Source organism: Argiope bruennichi, chromosome 10 (genome assembly GCF_947563725.1).
Source record: "Argiope bruennichi chromosome 10, qqArgBrue1.1, whole genome shotgun sequence".
Taxonomy (NCBI): Eukaryota; Metazoa; Arthropoda; class Arachnida; order Araneae; family Araneidae; genus Argiope; species Argiope bruennichi.
The window spans coordinates 22,389,248-22,405,719 of record NC_079160.1 but is presented as its reverse complement, the minus strand read 5'-3'; the positions used below and the strand labels follow the sequence as shown (position 1 = coordinate 22,405,719).

The following is a 16,472-nucleotide window of genomic DNA, read 5'->3' as shown; positions in this document are numbered from 1 at the left end:
ACCGAAAGACGTTCTTCAACTTACTGCTTATGAAATACTGAAAGTTAAAATCTATTTTAGCTTGCTGGTTTTGTTCTGTATTTAATATTTTAAAAGAAATGCACACATGTGTCAGAAGTGGGGTTCGAACCCACGCTCTCTTTCGAGAACCAGAGCTTAAATCTGGCGCCTTAGACCGCTCGGCCATTCTGACTGCATGCGTATGAGCATTCCAATCGATTCGAATTACTTTCATCTATAAGAAGGCACACAATCGGAGAAGACGTCACTGCCGGCGAAAAGTCAATACATTCGAAAAAGGAAACAAAGTTTATTTCGCCATATCTTTAATGGCTCTCTCTTTCTCACTTTGTGGTAAAAAATTGATTCTGAATTAATTACTTAGAGAAATGTTTCTTACTTATTTGAGTAACTACGCACATGTTCAAATAGATGGAATTGGGGACCGAAAGACGTTCTTCAACTTACTGCTTATGAAATACTGAAAGTTAAAATCTATTTTAGCTTGCTGGTTTTGTTCTGTATTTAATATTTTTAAAAAAATGCACACACGTGTCAGAAGTGGGGTTCGAACCCACGCTCTCTTTCGAGAACCAGAGCTTAAATCTGGCGCCTTAGACCGCTCGGCCATTCTGACTGCATGCGTATGAGCATTCCAATCGATTCGAATTACTTTCATCTATAAGAAGGCACACAATCGGAGAAGACGTCACTGCCGGCGAAAAGTCAATACATTCGAAAAAGGAAACAAAGTTTATTTCGCCAAATCTTTAATGGCTCTCTCTCTTTCTCACTTTGTGGTAAAAAATTGATTCTGAACTAATTACTTAGAGAAATGTTTCTTACTTATTTGAGTAACTACGCACATGTTCAAATAGATGGAATTGGGGACCGAAAGACGTTCTTCAACTTACTGCTTATGAAATACTGAAAGTTAAAATCTATTTTAGCTTGCTGGTTTTGTTCTGTATTTAATATTTTAAAAGAAATGCACACAGGTGTCAGAAGTGGGGTTCGAACCCACGCTCTCTTTCGAGAACCAAAGCTTAAATCTGGCACCTTAGACCGCTCGGCCATTCTGACTGCATGCGTATGAGCATTCCAATCGATTCGAATTACTTTCATCTATAAGAAGGCACACAATCGGAGAAGACGTCACTGCCGGCGAAAAGTCAATACATTCGAAAAAGGAAACAAAGTTTATTTCGCCATATCTTTAATGGCTCTCTCTTTCTCACTTTGTGGTAAAAAATTGATTCTGAATTAATTACTTAGAGAAATGTTTCTTACTTATTTGAGTAACTACGCACATGTTCAAATAGATGGAATTGGGGACCGAAAGACGTTCTTCAACTTACTGCTTATGAAATATTGAAAGTTAAAATCTATTTTAGCTTGCTGGTTTTTTTCTGTATTTAATATTTTAAAAGAAATGCACACATGTGTCAGAAGTGGGGTTCGAACCCACGCTCTCTTTCGAGAACCAGAGCTTAAATCTGGCGCCTTAGACCGCTCGGCCATTCTGACTGCATGCGTATGAGCATTCCAATTGATTCGAATAACTTTCATCTATAAGAATGCACACAATCGGAGAAGACGTCACTGCCGGCGAAAAGTCAATACATTCGAAAAAGGAAACAAAGTTTATTTCGCCATATCTTTAATGGCTCTCTCTTTCTCACTTTGTGGCAAAAAATTGATTCTGAATTAATTACTTTGAGAAATGTTTCTTACTTATTTGAGTAACTACGCACATGTTCAAATAGAAGGAATTGCGGACCGAAAGACGTTCTTCAACTTACTGCTTATGAAATACTGAAAGTTAAAATCTATTTTAGCTTGCTGGTTTTGTTCTGTATTTAATATTTTAAAAGAAATGCACACATGTGTCAGAAGTGGGGTTCGAACCCACGCTCTCTTTCGAGAACCAGAGCTTAAATCTGGCGCCTTAGACCGCTCGGCCATTCTGACTGCATGCGTATGAGCATTCCAATCGATTCGAATTACTTTCATCTATAAGAAGGCACACAATCGGAGAAGACGTCACTGCCGGCGAAAAGTCAATACATTCGAAAAAGGAAACAAAGTTTATTTCGCCATATCTTTAATGGCTCTCTCTTTCTCACTTTGTGGTAAAAAATTGATTCTGAATTAATTACTTAGAGAAATGTTTCTTACTTATTTGAGTAACTACGCACATGTTCAAATAGATGGAATTGGGGACCGAAAGACGTTCTTCAACTTACTGCTTATGAAATACTGAAAGTTAAAATCTATTTTAGCTTGCTGGTTTTGTTCTGTATTTAATATTTTTAAAAAAATGCACACACGTGTCAGAAGTGGGGTTCGAACCCACGCTCTCTTTCGAGAACCAGAGCTTAAATCTGGCGCCTTAGACCGCTCGGCCATTCTGACTGCATGCGTATGAGCATTCCAATCGATTCGAATTACTTTCATCTATAAGAAGGCACACAATCGGAGAAGACGTCACTGCCGGCGAAAAGTCAATACATTCGAAAAAGGAAACAAAGTTTATTTCGCCAAATCTTTAATGGCTCTCTCTCTTTCTCACTTTGTGGTAAAAAATTGATTCTGAACTAATTACTTAGAGAAATGTTTCTTACTTATTTGAGTAACTACGCACATGTTCAAATAGATGGAATTGGGGACCGAAAGACGTTCTTCAACTTACTGCTTATGAAATACTGAAAGTTAAAATCTATTTTAGCTTGCTGGTTTTGTTCTGTATTTAATATTTTAAAAGAAATGCACACACGTGCCAGAAGTGGGGTTCGAACCCACGCTCTCTTTCGAGAACCAGAGCTTAAATCGGGCGCCTTAGACCGCTCGGCCATTCTGACTGCATGCGTATGAGCATTGCAATCGATTCGAATTACTCTCATCTATAAGAAGGCACAAAATCGGAGAAGACGTCACTGCCGGCGAAAAGTCAATACATTCGAAAAAGGAAACAAAGTTTATTTCGCCATATCTTTAATGGCTCTCTCTTTATCACTTTGTGGTAAAAAATTGATTCTGAACTAATTACTTAGAGAAATGTTTCTTACTTATTTGAGTAACTACGCACATGTTCAAATAGATGGAATTGGGGACCGAAAGACGTTCTTCAACTTACTGCTTATGAAATACTGAAAGTTAAAATCTATTTTAGCTTGCTGGTTTTGTTCTGTATTTAATATTTTAAAAGAAATGCACACACGTGCCAGAAGTGGGGTTCGAACCCACGCTCTCTTTCGAGAACCAGAGCTTAAATCGGGCGCCTTAGACCGCTCGGCCATTCTGACTGCATGCGTATGAGCATTCCAATCGATTCGAATTACTCTCATCTATAAGAAGGCACACAATCGGAGAAGACGTCACTGCCGGCGAAAAGTCAATACATTCGAAAAAGGAAACAAAGTTTATTTCGCCATATCTTTAATGGCTCTCTCTTTCTCACTTTGTGGCAAAAAATTGATTCTGAATTAATTACTTAGAGAAATGTTTCTTACTTATTTGAGTAACTACGCACATGTTCAAATAAAAGGAATTGGGGACCGAAAGACGTTCTTCAACTTACAGCTTATGAAATACTGAAAGTTAAAATCTATTTTAGCTTGCTGGTTTTGTTCTGTATTTAATATTTTAAAAGAAATGTACACACGTGTCAGAAGTGGGGTTCGAACCCACGCTCTCTTTCGAGAACCAGAGCTTAAATCTGGCGCCTTAGACCGCTCGGCCATTCTGACTTCATGCGTATGAGCATTCCAATCGATTCGAATTACTTTCATCTATAAGAAGGCACACAATCGGAGAAGACGTCACTGCCGGCGAAAAGTCAATACATTCGAAAAAGGAAACAAAGTTTATTTCGCCAAATCTTTAATGGCTCTCTCTCTTTCTCACTTTGTGGTAAAAAATTGATTCTGAACTAATTACTTAGAGAAATGTTTCTTACTTATTTGAGTAACCACGCACATGTTCAAATAGATGGAATTGGGGACCGAAAGACGTTCTTCAACTTACTGCTTATGAAATACTGAAAGTTAAAATCTATTTTAGCTTGCTGGTTTTGTTCTGTATTTAATATTTTAAAAGAAATGCACACACGTGCCAGAAGTGGGGTTCGAACCCACGCTCTCTTTCGAGAACCAGAGCTTAAATCGGGCGCCTTAGACCGCTCGGCCATTCTGACTTCATGCGTATGAGCATTCCAATCGATTCGAATTACTTTCATCTATAAGAAGGCACACAATCGGAGAAGACGTCACTGCCGGCGAAAAGTCAATACATTCGAAAAAGGAAACAAAGTTTATTTCGCCATATCTTTAATGGCTCTCTCTTTCTCACTTTGTGGTAAAAAATTGATTCTGAATTAATTACTTAGAGAAATGTTTCTTACTTATTTGAGTAACTACGCACATGTTCAAATAGATGGAATTGGGGACCGAAAGACGTTCTTCAACTTACTGCTTATGAAATACTGAAAGTTAAAATCTATTTTAGCTTGCTGGTTTTGTTCTGTATTTAATATTTTAAAAGAAATGCACACACGTGTCAGAAGTGGGGTTCGAACCCACGCTCTCTTTCGAGAACTAGAGCTTAAATCTGGCGCCTTAGACCGCTCGGCCATTCTGACTGCATGCGTATGAGCATTCCAATCGATTCGAATTACTTTCATCTATAAGAAGGCACACAATCGGAGAAGACGTCACTGCCGGCGAAAAGTCAATACATTCGAAAAAGGAAACAAAGTTTATTTCGCCATATCTTTAATGGCTCTCTCTTTCTCACTTTGTGGTAAAAAATTGATTCTGAATTAATTACTTAGAGTAATGTTTCTTACTTATTTGAGTAACTACGCACATGTTCAAATAGATGGAATTGGGGACCGAAAGACGTTCTTCAACTTACTGCTTATGAAATACTGAAAGTTAAAATCTATTTTAGCTTGCTGGTTTTGTTCTGTATTTAATATTTTAAAAGAAAGGTACACACGTGTCAGAAGTGGGGTTCGAACCCACGCTCTCTTTGGAGAACCAGAGCTTAAATCTAGCGCCTTAGTCCGCTCGGCCATTCTGACTGCATGCGTATGAGCATTCCAATCGATTCGAATAACTTTCATCTATAAGAAGGCACACAATCGGAGAAGACGTCACTGCCGGCGAAAAGTCAATACATTCGAAAAAGGAAACAAAGTTTATTTCGCCATATCTTTAATGGCTCTCTCTTTCTCCCTTTGTGGTAAAAAATTGATTCTGAATTAATTACTTAGAGAAATGTTTCTTACTTATTTGAGTAACTACGCACATGTTCAAATAGATGGAATTGGAGACCGAAAGCCGTTCTTCAACTTACTGCTTATGAAATACTGAAAGTTAAAATCTATTTTAGCTTGCTGGTTTTGTTCTGTATTTAATATTTTAAAAGAAATGTACACACGTGTCAGAAGTGGGGTTCGAACCCACGCTCTCTTTCGAGAACCAGAGCTTAAATCTGGCGCCTTAGACCGCTCGGCCATTCTGACTGCATGCGTATGAGCATTCCAATCGATTCGAATTACTTTCATCTATAAGAAGGCACACAATCGGAGAAGACGTCACTGCCGGCGAAAAGTCAATACATTAGAAAAAGGAAACAAAGTTTATTTGGCCTATCTTTAATGGCTCTCTCTTTCTCCCTTTGTGGTAAAAAATTGATTCTGAATTAATTACTTAGAGTAATGTTTCTTACTTATTTGAGTAACTACGCACATGTTCAAATAGATGGAATTGGGGACCGAAAGACGTTCTTCAACTTACTGCTTATGAAATACTGAAAGTTAAAATCTATTTTAGCTTGCTGGTTTTGTTCTGTATTTAATATTTTAAAAGAAAGGTACACACGTGTCAGAAGTGGGGTTCGAACCCACGCTCTCTTTCGAGAACCAGAGCTTAAATCTGGTTCCTTAGACCGCTCGGCCATTCTGACTGCATGCGTATGAGCATTCCAATCGATTCGAATAACTTTCATCTATAAGAAGGCACACAATCGGAGAAGACGTCACTGCCGGCGAAAAGTCAATACATTCGAAAAAGGAAACAAAGTTCATTTCGCCATATCTTTAATGGCTCTCTCTTTCTCACTTTGTGGTAAAAAATTGATTCTGAATTAATTACTTAGAGAAATGTTTCTTACTTATTTGAGTAACTACGCACATGTTCAAATAGATGGAATTGGAGACCGAAAGACGTTCTTCAACTTACTGCTTATGAAATACTGAAAGTTAAAATCTATTTTAGCTTGCTGGTTTTGTTCTATATTTAATATTTTTAAAGAAATGCACACATGTGTCAGAAGTGGGGTTCGAACCCACGCTCTCTTTCGAGAACCAGAGCTTAAATCTGGCGCCTTAGAAAGCTCGGCCATTCTGACTGCATGCGTATGAGCATTCCAATCGATTCGAATTACTTTCATCTATAAGAAGGCACACAATCGGAGAAGACGTCACTGCCGGCGAAAAGTCAATACATTTGAAAAAGGAAACAAAGTTTATTTCGCCATATCTTTAATGGCTCTCTCTTTCTCACTTTGTGGTAAAAAATTGATTCTGAATTAATTACTTAGAGAAATGTTTCTTACTTATTTGAGTAACTACGCACATGTTCAAATAGATGGAATTGGAGACCGAAAGACGTTCTCCAACTTACTGCTTATGAAATACTGAAAGTTAAAATCTATTTTAGCTTGCTGGTTTTGTTCTGTATTTAATATTTTAAAAGAAATGCACACATGTGTCAGAAGTGGGGTTCGAACCCACGCTCTCTTTCGAGAACCAGAGCTTAAATCCGGCGCCTTAGACCGCTCGGCCATTCTGACTGCATGCGTATGAGCATTCCTATCGATTCGAATTACTTTCATCTATAAGAAGGCACACAATCGGAGAAGACGTCACTGCCGGCGAAAAGTCAATACATTCGAAAAAGGAAACAAAGTTTATTTCGCCATATCTTTAATGGCTCTCTCTTTCTCACTTTGTGGTAAAAAATTGATTCTGAATTAATTAATTAGAGAAATGTTTCTTACTTATTTGAGTAACTAGGCACATGTTCAAATAGATGGAATTGGGGACCGAAAGACGTTCTTCAACTTACTGCTTATGAAATACTGAAAGTTAAAATCTATTTTAGCTTGCAGGTTTTGTTCTGTATTTAATATTTTAAAAGAAATGTACACACGTGTCAGAAGTGGGGTTCGAACCCACGCTCTCTTTCGAGAACCAGAGCTTAAATCTGGCGCCTTAGACCGCTCGGCCATTCTGACTGCATGCGTATGAGCATTCCAATCGATTCGAATTACTTTCATCTATAAGAAGGCACACAATCGGAGAAGACGTCACTGCCGGCGAAAAGTCAATACATTCGAAAAAGGAAACAAAGTTTATTTCGCCATATCTTTAATGGCTCTCTCTTTCTCACTTTGTGGTAAAAAATTGATTCTGAATTAATTACTTAGAGTAATGTTTCTTACTTATTTGAGTAACTACGCACATGTTCAAATAGATGGAATTGGGGACCGAAAGACTTTCTTCAACTTACTGCTTATGAAATACTGAAAGTTAAAATCTATTTTAGCTTGCTGGTTTTGTTCTGTATTTAATATTTTAAAAGAAATGCACACATGTGTCAGAAATGGGGTTCGAACCCACGCTCTCTTTCGAGAACCAGAGCTTAAATCTGGCGCCTTAGACCGCTTGGCCATTCTGACTGCATGCGTATGAGCATTCCAATCGATTCGAATTACTTTCATCTATAAGAAGGCACACAATCGGAGAAGACGTCACTGCCGGCGAAAAGTCAATACATTCGAAAAAGGAAACAAAGTTTATTTCGCCATATCTTTAATGGCTCTCTCTTTCTCACTTTGTGGCAAAAAATTGATTCTGAATTAATTACTTAGAGTAATGTTTCTTACTTATTTGAGTAACTACGCACATGTTCAAATAGATGGAATTGGGGACCGAAAGACGTTCTTCAACTTACTGCTTATGAAATACTGAAAGTTAAAATCTATTTTAGCTTGCTGGTTTTGTTCTGTATTTAATATTTTAAAAGAAAGGTACACACGTGTCAGAAGTGGGGTTCGAACCCACGCTCTCTTTCGAGAACCAGAGCTTAAATCTGGTTCCTTAGACCGCTCGGCCATTCTGACTGCATGCGTATGAGCATTCCAATCGATTCGAATTACTTTCATCTATAAGAAGGCACACAATCGGAGAAGACGTCACTGCCGGCGAAAAGTCAATACATTCGAAAAAGGAAACAAAGTTTATTTCGCCATATCTTTAATGGCTCTCTCTTTCTCACTTTGTGGTAAAAAATTGATTCTGAATTAATTACTTAGAGAAATGTTTCTTACTTATTTGAGTAACTACGCACATGTTCAAATAGATGGAATTGGAGACCGAAAGACGTTCTTCAACTTACTGCTTATGAAATACTGAAAGTTAAAATCTATTTTAGCTTGCTGGTTTTGTTCTATATTTAATATTTTTAAAGAAATGCACACATGTGTCAGAAGTGGGGTTCGAACCCACGCTCTCTTTCGAGAACCAGAGCTTAAATCTGGCGCCTTAGAAAGCTCGGCCATTCTGACTGCATGCGTATGAGCATTCCAATCGATTCGAATAACTTTCATCTATAAGAAGGCACACAATCGGAGAAGACGTCACTGCCGGCGAAAAGTCAATACATTCGAAAAAGGAAACAAAGTTTATTTCGCCATATCTTTAATGGCTCTCTCTTTCTCACTTTGTGGTAAAAAATTGATTCTGAATTAATTACTTAGAGAAATGTTTCTTACTTATTTGAGTAACTACGCACATGTTCAAATAGATGGAATTGGAGACCGAAAGACGTTCTTCAACTTACTGCTTATGAAATACTGAAAGTTAAAATCTATTTTAGCTTGCTGGTTTTGTTCTATATTTAATATTTTTAAAGAAATGCACACATGTGTCAGAAGTGGGGTTCGAACCCACGCTCTCTTTCGAGAACCAGAGCTTAAATCCGGCGCCTTAGACCGCTCGGCCATTCTGACTGCATGCGTATGAGCATTCCTATCGATTCGAATTACTTTCATCTATAAGAAGGCACACAATCGGAGAAGACGTCACTGCCGGCGAAAAGTCAATACATTCGAAAAAGGAAACAAAGTTTATTTCGCCATATCTTTAATGGCTCTCTCTTTCTCACTTTGTGGTAAAAAATTGATTCTGAATTAATTAATTAGAGAAATGTTTCTTACTTATTTGAGTAACTAGGCACATGTTCAAATAGATGGAATTGGGGACCGAAAGACGTTCTTCAACTTACTGCTTATGAAATACTGAAAGTTAAAATCTATTTTAGCTTGCAGGTTTTGTTCTGTATTTAATATTTTAAAAGAAATGTACACACGTGTCAGAAGTGGGGTTCGAACCCACGCTCTCTTTCGAGAACCAGAGCTTAAATCTGGCGCCTTAGACCGCTCGGCCATTCTGACTGCATGCGTATGAGCATTCCAATCGATTCGAATTACTTTCATCTATAAGAAGGCACACAATCGGAGAAGACGTCACTGCCGGCGAAAAGTCAATACATTCGAAAAAGGAAACAAAGTTTATTTCGCCATATCTTTAATGGCTCTCTCTTTCTCCCTTTGTGGTAAAAAATTGATTCTGAATTAATTACTTAGAGAAATGTTTCTTACTTATTTGAGTAACTACGCACATGTTCAAATAGATGGAATTGGAGACCGAAAGCCGTTCTTCAACTTACTGCTTATGAAATACTGAAAGTTAAAATCTATTTTAGCTTGCTGGTTTTGTTCTGTATTTAATATTTTAAAAGAAATGTACACACGTGTCAGAAGTGGGGTTCGAACCCACGCTCTCTTTCGAGAACCAGAGCTTAAATCTGGCGCCTTAGACCGCTCGGCCATTCTGACTGCATGCGTATGAGCATTCCAATCGATTCGAATTACTTTCATCTATAAGAAGGCACACAATCGGAGAAGACGTCACTGCCGGCGAAAAGTCAATACATTAGAAAAAGGAAACAAAGTTTATTTGGCCTATCTTTAATGGCTCTCTCTTTCTCCCTTTGTGGTAAAAAATTGATTCTGAATTAATTACTTAGAGTAATGTTTCTTACTTATTTGAGTAACTACGCACATGTTCAAATAGATGGAATTGGGGACCGAAAGACGTTCTTCAACTTACTGCTTATGAAATACTGAAAGTTAAAATCTATTTTAGCTTGCTGGTTTTGTTCTGTATTTAATATTTTAAAAGAAAGGTACACACGTGTCAGAAGTGGGGTTCGAACCCACGCTCTCTTTCGAGAACCAGAGCTTAAATCTGGTTCCTTAGACCGCTCGGCCATTCTGACTGCATGCGTATGAGCATTCCAATCGATTCGAATTACTTTCATCTATAAGAAGGCACACAATCGGAGAAGACGTCACTGCCGGCGAAAAGTCAATACATTCGAAAAAGGAAACAAAGTTTATTTCGCCATATCTTTAATGGCTCTCTCTTTCTCACTTTGTGGTAAAAAATTGATTCTGAATTAATTACTTAGAGAAATGTTTCTTACTTATTTGAGTAACTACGCACATGTTCAAATAGATGGAATTGGGGACCGAAAGACGTTCTTCAACTTACTGCTTATGAAATACTGAAAGTTAAAATCTATTTTAGCTTGCTGGTTTTGTTCTGTATTTAATATTTTAAAAGAAATGCACACACGTGTCAGAAGTGGGGTTCGAACCCACGCTCTCTTTCGAGAACTAGAGCTTAAATCTGGCGCCTTAGACCGCTCGGCCATTCTGACTGCATGCGTATGAGCATTCCAATCGATTCGAATTACTTTCATCTATAAGAAGGCACACAATCGGAGAAGACGTCACTGCCGGCGAAAAGTCAATACATTCGAAAAAGGAAACAAAGTTTATTTCGCCATATCTTTAATGGCTCTCTCTTTCTCACTTTGTGGTAAAAAATTGATTCTGAATTAATTACTTAGAGTAATGTTTCTTACTTATTTGAGTAACTACGCACATGTTCAAATAGATGGAATTGGGGACCGAAAGACGTTCTTCAACTTACTGCTTATGAAATACTGAAAGTTAAAATCTATTTTAGCTTGCTGGTTTTGTTCTGTATTTAATATTTTAAAAGAAAGGTACACACGTGTCAGAAGTGGGGTTCGAACCCACGCTCTCTTTGGAGAACCAGAGCTTAAATCTAGCGCCTTAGTCCGCTCGGCCATTCTGACTGCATGCGTATGAGCATTCCAATCGATTCGAATAACTTTCATCTATAAGAAGGCACACAATCGGAGAAGACGTCACTGCCGGCGAAAAGTCAATACATTCGAAAAAGGAAACAAAGTTTATTTCGCCATATCTTTAATGGCTCTCTCTTTCTCCCTTTGTGGTAAAAAATTGATTCTGAATTAATTACTTAGAGAAATGTTTCTTACTTATTTGAGTAACTACGCACATGTTCAAATAGATGGAATTGGAGACCGAAAGCCGTTCTTCAACTTACTGCTTATGAAATACTGAAAGTTAAAATCTATTTTAGCTTGCTGGTTTTGTTCTGTATTTAATATTTTAAAAGAAATGTACACACGTGTCAGAAGTGGGGTTCGAACCCACGCTCTCTTTCGAGAACCAGAGCTTAAATCTGGCGCCTTAGACCGCTCGGCCATTCTGACTGCATGCGTATGAGCATTCCAATCGATTCGAATTACTTTCATCTATAAGAAGGCACACAATCGGAGAAGACGTCACTGCCGGCGAAAAGTCAATACATTAGAAAAAGGAAACAAAGTTTATTTGGCCTATCTTTAATGGCTCTCTCTTTCTCCCTTTGTGGTAAAAAATTGATTCTGAATTAATTACTTAGAGTAATGTTTCTTACTTATTTGAGTAACTACGCACATGTTCAAATAGATGGAATTGGGGACCGAAAGACGTTCTTCAACTTACTGCTTATGAAATACTGAAAGTTAAAATCTATTTTAGCTTGCTGGTTTTGTTCTGTATTTAATATTTTAAAAGAAAGGTACACACGTGTCAGAAGTGGGGTTCGAACCCACGCTCTCTTTCGAGAACCAGAGCTTAAATCTGGTTCCTTAGACCGCTCGGCCATTCTGACTGCATGCGTATGAGCATTCCAATCGATTCGAATTACTTTCATCTATAAGAAGGCACACAATCGGAGAAGACGTCACTGCCGGCGAAAAGTCAATACATTCGAAAAAGGAAACAAAGTTTATTTCGCCATATCTTTAATGGCTCTCTCTTTCTCACTTTGTGGTAAAAAATTGATTCTGAATTAATTACTTAGAGAAATGTTTCTTACTTATTTGAGTAACTACGCACATGTTCAAATAGATGGAATTGGAGACCGAAAGACGTTCTTCAACTTACTGCTTATGAAATACTGAAAGTTAAAATCTATTTTAGCTTGCTGGTTTTGTTCTATATTTAATATTTTTAAAGAAATGCACACATGTGTCAGAAGTGGGGTTCGAACCCACGCTCTCTTTCGAGAACCAGAGCTTAAATCTGGCGCCTTAGAAAGCTCGGCCATTCTGACTGCATGCGTATGAGCATTCCAATCGATTCGAATAACTTTCATCTATAAGAAGGCACACAATCGGAGAAGACGTCACTGCCGGCGAAAAGTCAATACATTCGAAAAAGGAAACAAAGTTTATTTCGCCATATCTTTAATGGCTCTCTCTTTCTCACTTTGTGGTAAAAAATTGATTCTGAATTAATTACTTAGAGAAATGTTTCTTACTTATTTGAGTAACTACGCACATGTTCAAATAGATGGAATTGGAGACCGAAAGACGTTCTTCAACTTACTGCTTATGAAATACTGAAAGTTAAAATCTATTTTAGCTTGCTGGTTTTGTTCTATATTTAATATTTTTAAAGAAATGCACACATGTGTCAGAAGTGGGGTTCGAACCCACGCTCTCTTTCGAGAACCAGAGCTTAAATCTGGCGCCTTAGAAAGCTCGGCCATTCTGACTGCATGCGTATGAGCATTCCAATCGATTCGAATTACTTTCATCTATAAGAAGGCACACAATCGGAGAAGACGTCACTGCCGGCGAAAAGTCAATACATTTGAAAAAGGAAACAAAGTTTATTTCGCCATATCTTTAATGGCTCTCTCTTTCTCACTTTGTGGTAAAAAATTGATTCTGAATTAATTACTTAGAGAAATGTTTCTTACTTATTTGAGTAACTACGCACATGTTCAAATAGATGGAATTGGAGACCGAAAGACGTTCTCCAACTTACTGCTTATGAAATACTGAAAGTTAAAATCTATTTTAGCTTGCTGGTTTTGTTCTGTATTTAATATTTTAAAAGAAATGCACACATGTGTCAGAAGTGGGGTTCGAACCCACGCTCTCTTTCGAGAACCAGAGCTTAAATCCGGCGCCTTAGACCGCTCGGCCATTCTGACTGCATGCGTATGAGCATTCCTATCGATTCGAATTACTTTCATCTATAAGAAGGCACACAATCGGAGAAGACGTCACTGCCGGCGAAAAGTCAATACATTCGAAAAAGGAAACAAAGTTTATTTCGCCATATCTTTAATGGCTCTCTCTTTCTCACTTTGTGGTAAAAAATTGATTCTGAATTAATTAATTAGAGAAATGTTTCTTACTTATTTGAGTAACTAGGCACATGTTCAAATAGATGGAATTGGGGACCGAAAGACGTTCTTCAACTTACTGCTTATGAAATACTGAAAGTTAAAATCTATTTTAGCTTGCAGGTTTTGTTCTGTATTTAATATTTTAAAAGAAATGTACACACGTGTCAGAAGTGGGGTTCGAACCCACGCTCTCTTTCGAGAACCAGAGCTTAAATCTGGCGCCTTAGACCGCTCGGCCATTCTGACTGCATGCGTATGAGCATTCCAATCGATTCGAATTACTTTCATCTATAAGAAGGCACACAATCGGAGAAGACGTCACTGCCGGCGAAAAGTCAATACATTCGAAAAAGGAAACAAAGTTTATTTCGCCATATCTTTAATGGCTCTCTCTTTCTCACTTTGTGGTAAAAAATTGATTCTGAATTAATTACTTAGAGTAATGTTTCTTACTTATTTGAGTAACTACGCACATGTTCAAATAGATGGAATTGGGGACCGAAAGACTTTCTTCAACTTACTGCTTATGAAATACTGAAAGTTAAAATCTATTTTAGCTTGCTGGTTTTGTTCTGTATTTAATATTTTAAAAGAAATGCACACATGTGTCAGAAATGGGGTTCGAACCCACGCTCTCTTTCGAGAACCAGAGCTTAAATCTGGCGCCTTAGACCGCTTGGCCATTCTGACTGCATGCGTATGAGCATTCCAATCGATTCGAATTACTTTCATCTATAAGAAGGCACACAATCGGAGAAGACGTCACTGCCGGCGAAAAGTCAATACATTCGAAAAAGGAAACAAAGTTTATTTCGCCATATCTTTAATGGCTCTCTCTTTCTCACTTTGTGGCAAAAAATTGATTCTGAATTAATTACTTAGAGTAATGTTTCTTACTTATTTGAGTAACTACGCACATGTTCAAATAGATGGAATTGGGGACCGAAAGACGTTCTTCAACTTACTGCTTATGAAATACTGAAAGTTAAAATCTATTTTAGCTTGCTGGTTTTGTTCTGTATTTAATATTTTAAAAGAAAGGTACACACGTGTCAGAAGTGGGGTTCGAACCCACGCTCTCTTTCGAGAACCAGAGCTTAAATCTGGTTCCTTAGACCGCTCGGCCATTCTGACTGCATGCGTATGAGCATTCCAATCGATTCGAATTACTTTCATCTATAAGAAGGCACACAATCGGAGAAGACGTCACTGCCGGCGAAAAGTCAATACATTCGAAAAAGGAAACAAAGTTTATTTCGCCATATCTTTAATGGCTCTCTCTTTCTCACTTTGTGGTAAAAAATTGATTCTGAATTAATTACTTAGAGAAATGTTTCTTACTTATTTGAGTAACTACGCACATGTTCAAATAGATGGAATTGGAGACCGAAAGACGTTCTTCAACTTACTGCTTATGAAATACTGAAAGTTAAAATCTATTTTAGCTTGCTGGTTTTGTTCTATATTTAATATTTTTAAAGAAATGCACACATGTGTCAGAAGTGGGGTTCGAACCCACGCTCTCTTTCGAGAACCAGAGCTTAAATCTGGCGCCTTAGAAAGCTCGGCCATTCTGACTGCATGCGTATGAGCATTCCAATCGATTCGAATAACTTTCATCTATAAGAAGGCACACAATCGGAGAAGACGTCACTGCCGGCGAAAAGTCAATACATTCGAAAAAGGAAACAAAGTTTATTTCGCCATATCTTTAATGGCTCTCTCTTTCTCACTTTGTGGTAAAAAATTGATTCTGAATTAATTACTTAGAGAAATGTTTCTTACTTATTTGAGTAACTACGCACATGTTCAAATAGATGGAATTGGAGACCGAAAGACGTTCTTCAACTTACTGCTTATGAAATACTGAAAGTTAAAATCTATTTTAGCTTGCTGGTTTTGTTCTATATTTAATATTTTTAAAGAAATGCACACATGTGTCAGAAGTGGGGTTCGAACCCACGCTCTCTTTCGAGAACCAGAGCTTAAATCCGGCGCCTTAGACCGCTCGGCCATTCTGACTGCATGCGTATGAGCATTCCTATCGATTCGAATTACTTTCATCTATAAGAAGGCACACAATCGGAGAAGACGTCACTGCCGGCGAAAAGTCAATACATTCGAAAAAGGAAACAAAGTTTATTTCGCCATATCTTTAATGGCTCTCTCTTTCTCACTTTGTGGTAAAAAATTGATTCTGAATTAATTAATTAGAGAAATGTTTCTTACTTATTTGAGTAACTAGGCACATGTTCAAATAGATGGAATTGGGGACCGAAAGACGTTCTTCAACTTACTGCTTATGAAATACTGAAAGTTAAAATCTATTTTAGCTTGCAGGTTTTGTTCTGTATTTAATATTTTAAAAGAAATGTACACACGTGTCAGAAGTGGGGTTCGAACCCACGCTCTCTTTCGAGAACCAGAGCTTAAATCTGGCGCCTTAGACCGCTCGGCCATTCTGACTGCATGCGTATGAGCATTCCAATCGATTCGAATTACTTTCATCTATAAGAAGGCACACAATCGGAGAAGACGTCACTGCCGGCGAAAAGTCAATACATTCGAAAAAGGAAACAAAGTTTATTTCGCCATATCTTTAATGGCTCTCTCTTTCTCCCTTTGTGGTAAAAAATTGATTCTGAATTAATTACTTAGAGAAATGTTTCTTACTTATTTGAGTAACTACGCACATGTTCAAATAGATGGAATTGGAGACCGAAAGCCGTTCTTCAACTTACTGCTTATGAAATACTGA

At 37.7% G+C, this 16,472-nt stretch overlaps 37 non-coding genes across 37 annotated transcripts; all 37 read right to left on the bottom strand.

The window, feature by feature from the left end:
* Nucleotides 1-109: 109 nt before the first annotated feature.
* On the bottom strand, nt 110-193 carry Trnal-uaa (transfer RNA leucine (anticodon UAA)). Its single transcript has one exon. It is a non-coding gene; the product is annotated as a tRNA-Leu (tRNA).
* Nucleotides 194-553: 360 nt separating this feature from the next.
* Trnal-uaa (transfer RNA leucine (anticodon UAA)) lies at nt 554-637 on the bottom strand. The gene has a single exon. It is a non-coding gene; the product is annotated as a tRNA-Leu (tRNA).
* A 362-nt stretch (nt 638-999) lies between these two features.
* Nucleotides 1,000-1,083, bottom strand: Trnal-uaa (transfer RNA leucine (anticodon UAA)). The gene has a single exon. It is a non-coding gene; the product is annotated as a tRNA-Leu (tRNA).
* A 360-nt stretch (nt 1,084-1,443) lies between these two features.
* On the bottom strand, nt 1,444-1,527 carry Trnal-uaa (transfer RNA leucine (anticodon UAA)). The gene has a single exon. It is a non-coding gene; the product is annotated as a tRNA-Leu (tRNA).
* Nucleotides 1,528-1,887: 360 nt separating this feature from the next.
* Trnal-uaa (transfer RNA leucine (anticodon UAA)) lies at nt 1,888-1,971 on the bottom strand. The gene has a single exon. It is a non-coding gene; the product is annotated as a tRNA-Leu (tRNA).
* A 360-nt stretch (nt 1,972-2,331) lies between these two features.
* Trnal-uaa (transfer RNA leucine (anticodon UAA)) lies at nt 2,332-2,415 on the bottom strand. Its single transcript has one exon. It is a non-coding gene; the product is annotated as a tRNA-Leu (tRNA).
* Nucleotides 2,416-2,777: 362 nt separating this feature from the next.
* Nucleotides 2,778-2,861, bottom strand: Trnal-uaa (transfer RNA leucine (anticodon UAA)). The gene has a single exon. It is a non-coding gene; the product is annotated as a tRNA-Leu (tRNA).
* A 360-nt stretch (nt 2,862-3,221) lies between these two features.
* On the bottom strand, nt 3,222-3,305 carry Trnal-uaa (transfer RNA leucine (anticodon UAA)). Its single transcript has one exon. It is a non-coding gene; the product is annotated as a tRNA-Leu (tRNA).
* A 360-nt stretch (nt 3,306-3,665) lies between these two features.
* On the bottom strand, nt 3,666-3,749 carry Trnal-uaa (transfer RNA leucine (anticodon UAA)). Its single transcript has one exon. It is a non-coding gene; the product is annotated as a tRNA-Leu (tRNA).
* A 362-nt stretch (nt 3,750-4,111) lies between these two features.
* On the bottom strand, nt 4,112-4,195 carry Trnal-uaa (transfer RNA leucine (anticodon UAA)). The gene has a single exon. It is a non-coding gene; the product is annotated as a tRNA-Leu (tRNA).
* Nucleotides 4,196-4,555: 360 nt separating this feature from the next.
* Nucleotides 4,556-4,639, bottom strand: Trnal-uaa (transfer RNA leucine (anticodon UAA)). Its single transcript has one exon. It is a non-coding gene; the product is annotated as a tRNA-Leu (tRNA).
* A 360-nt stretch (nt 4,640-4,999) lies between these two features.
* Nucleotides 5,000-5,083, bottom strand: Trnal-uaa (transfer RNA leucine (anticodon UAA)). Its single transcript has one exon. It is a non-coding gene; the product is annotated as a tRNA-Leu (tRNA).
* Nucleotides 5,084-5,443: 360 nt separating this feature from the next.
* Nucleotides 5,444-5,527, bottom strand: Trnal-uaa (transfer RNA leucine (anticodon UAA)). Its single transcript has one exon. It is a non-coding gene; the product is annotated as a tRNA-Leu (tRNA).
* Nucleotides 5,528-5,886: 359 nt separating this feature from the next.
* On the bottom strand, nt 5,887-5,970 carry Trnal-uaa (transfer RNA leucine (anticodon UAA)). Its single transcript has one exon. It is a non-coding gene; the product is annotated as a tRNA-Leu (tRNA).
* Nucleotides 5,971-6,330: 360 nt separating this feature from the next.
* Nucleotides 6,331-6,414, bottom strand: Trnal-uaa (transfer RNA leucine (anticodon UAA)). The gene has a single exon. It is a non-coding gene; the product is annotated as a tRNA-Leu (tRNA).
* Nucleotides 6,415-6,774: 360 nt separating this feature from the next.
* Trnal-uaa (transfer RNA leucine (anticodon UAA)) lies at nt 6,775-6,858 on the bottom strand. The gene has a single exon. It is a non-coding gene; the product is annotated as a tRNA-Leu (tRNA).
* Nucleotides 6,859-7,218: 360 nt separating this feature from the next.
* Trnal-uaa (transfer RNA leucine (anticodon UAA)) lies at nt 7,219-7,302 on the bottom strand. Its single transcript has one exon. It is a non-coding gene; the product is annotated as a tRNA-Leu (tRNA).
* A 360-nt stretch (nt 7,303-7,662) lies between these two features.
* Nucleotides 7,663-7,746, bottom strand: Trnal-uaa (transfer RNA leucine (anticodon UAA)). The gene has a single exon. It is a non-coding gene; the product is annotated as a tRNA-Leu (tRNA).
* Nucleotides 7,747-8,106: 360 nt separating this feature from the next.
* Nucleotides 8,107-8,190, bottom strand: Trnal-uaa (transfer RNA leucine (anticodon UAA)). The gene has a single exon. It is a non-coding gene; the product is annotated as a tRNA-Leu (tRNA).
* A 360-nt stretch (nt 8,191-8,550) lies between these two features.
* On the bottom strand, nt 8,551-8,634 carry Trnal-uaa (transfer RNA leucine (anticodon UAA)). Its single transcript has one exon. It is a non-coding gene; the product is annotated as a tRNA-Leu (tRNA).
* A 360-nt stretch (nt 8,635-8,994) lies between these two features.
* Trnal-uaa (transfer RNA leucine (anticodon UAA)) lies at nt 8,995-9,078 on the bottom strand. Its single transcript has one exon. It is a non-coding gene; the product is annotated as a tRNA-Leu (tRNA).
* A 360-nt stretch (nt 9,079-9,438) lies between these two features.
* Trnal-uaa (transfer RNA leucine (anticodon UAA)) lies at nt 9,439-9,522 on the bottom strand. The gene has a single exon. It is a non-coding gene; the product is annotated as a tRNA-Leu (tRNA).
* A 360-nt stretch (nt 9,523-9,882) lies between these two features.
* Nucleotides 9,883-9,966, bottom strand: Trnal-uaa (transfer RNA leucine (anticodon UAA)). The gene has a single exon. It is a non-coding gene; the product is annotated as a tRNA-Leu (tRNA).
* A 359-nt stretch (nt 9,967-10,325) lies between these two features.
* On the bottom strand, nt 10,326-10,409 carry Trnal-uaa (transfer RNA leucine (anticodon UAA)). The gene has a single exon. It is a non-coding gene; the product is annotated as a tRNA-Leu (tRNA).
* Nucleotides 10,410-10,769: 360 nt separating this feature from the next.
* Nucleotides 10,770-10,853, bottom strand: Trnal-uaa (transfer RNA leucine (anticodon UAA)). The gene has a single exon. It is a non-coding gene; the product is annotated as a tRNA-Leu (tRNA).
* Nucleotides 10,854-11,213: 360 nt separating this feature from the next.
* Trnal-uaa (transfer RNA leucine (anticodon UAA)) lies at nt 11,214-11,297 on the bottom strand. Its single transcript has one exon. It is a non-coding gene; the product is annotated as a tRNA-Leu (tRNA).
* A 360-nt stretch (nt 11,298-11,657) lies between these two features.
* Nucleotides 11,658-11,741, bottom strand: Trnal-uaa (transfer RNA leucine (anticodon UAA)). Its single transcript has one exon. It is a non-coding gene; the product is annotated as a tRNA-Leu (tRNA).
* A 359-nt stretch (nt 11,742-12,100) lies between these two features.
* Trnal-uaa (transfer RNA leucine (anticodon UAA)) lies at nt 12,101-12,184 on the bottom strand. Its single transcript has one exon. It is a non-coding gene; the product is annotated as a tRNA-Leu (tRNA).
* A 360-nt stretch (nt 12,185-12,544) lies between these two features.
* Nucleotides 12,545-12,628, bottom strand: Trnal-uaa (transfer RNA leucine (anticodon UAA)). The gene has a single exon. It is a non-coding gene; the product is annotated as a tRNA-Leu (tRNA).
* Nucleotides 12,629-12,988: 360 nt separating this feature from the next.
* Nucleotides 12,989-13,072, bottom strand: Trnal-uaa (transfer RNA leucine (anticodon UAA)). The gene has a single exon. It is a non-coding gene; the product is annotated as a tRNA-Leu (tRNA).
* Nucleotides 13,073-13,432: 360 nt separating this feature from the next.
* Trnal-uaa (transfer RNA leucine (anticodon UAA)) lies at nt 13,433-13,516 on the bottom strand. The gene has a single exon. It is a non-coding gene; the product is annotated as a tRNA-Leu (tRNA).
* A 360-nt stretch (nt 13,517-13,876) lies between these two features.
* Nucleotides 13,877-13,960, bottom strand: Trnal-uaa (transfer RNA leucine (anticodon UAA)). The gene has a single exon. It is a non-coding gene; the product is annotated as a tRNA-Leu (tRNA).
* A 360-nt stretch (nt 13,961-14,320) lies between these two features.
* On the bottom strand, nt 14,321-14,404 carry Trnal-uaa (transfer RNA leucine (anticodon UAA)). The gene has a single exon. It is a non-coding gene; the product is annotated as a tRNA-Leu (tRNA).
* A 360-nt stretch (nt 14,405-14,764) lies between these two features.
* Nucleotides 14,765-14,848, bottom strand: Trnal-uaa (transfer RNA leucine (anticodon UAA)). The gene has a single exon. It is a non-coding gene; the product is annotated as a tRNA-Leu (tRNA).
* Nucleotides 14,849-15,208: 360 nt separating this feature from the next.
* On the bottom strand, nt 15,209-15,292 carry Trnal-uaa (transfer RNA leucine (anticodon UAA)). Its single transcript has one exon. It is a non-coding gene; the product is annotated as a tRNA-Leu (tRNA).
* Nucleotides 15,293-15,652: 360 nt separating this feature from the next.
* On the bottom strand, nt 15,653-15,736 carry Trnal-uaa (transfer RNA leucine (anticodon UAA)). The gene has a single exon. It is a non-coding gene; the product is annotated as a tRNA-Leu (tRNA).
* A 360-nt stretch (nt 15,737-16,096) lies between these two features.
* Nucleotides 16,097-16,180, bottom strand: Trnal-uaa (transfer RNA leucine (anticodon UAA)). Its single transcript has one exon. It is a non-coding gene; the product is annotated as a tRNA-Leu (tRNA).
* Between the last annotated feature and the right edge of the window lie 292 nt (nt 16,181-16,472).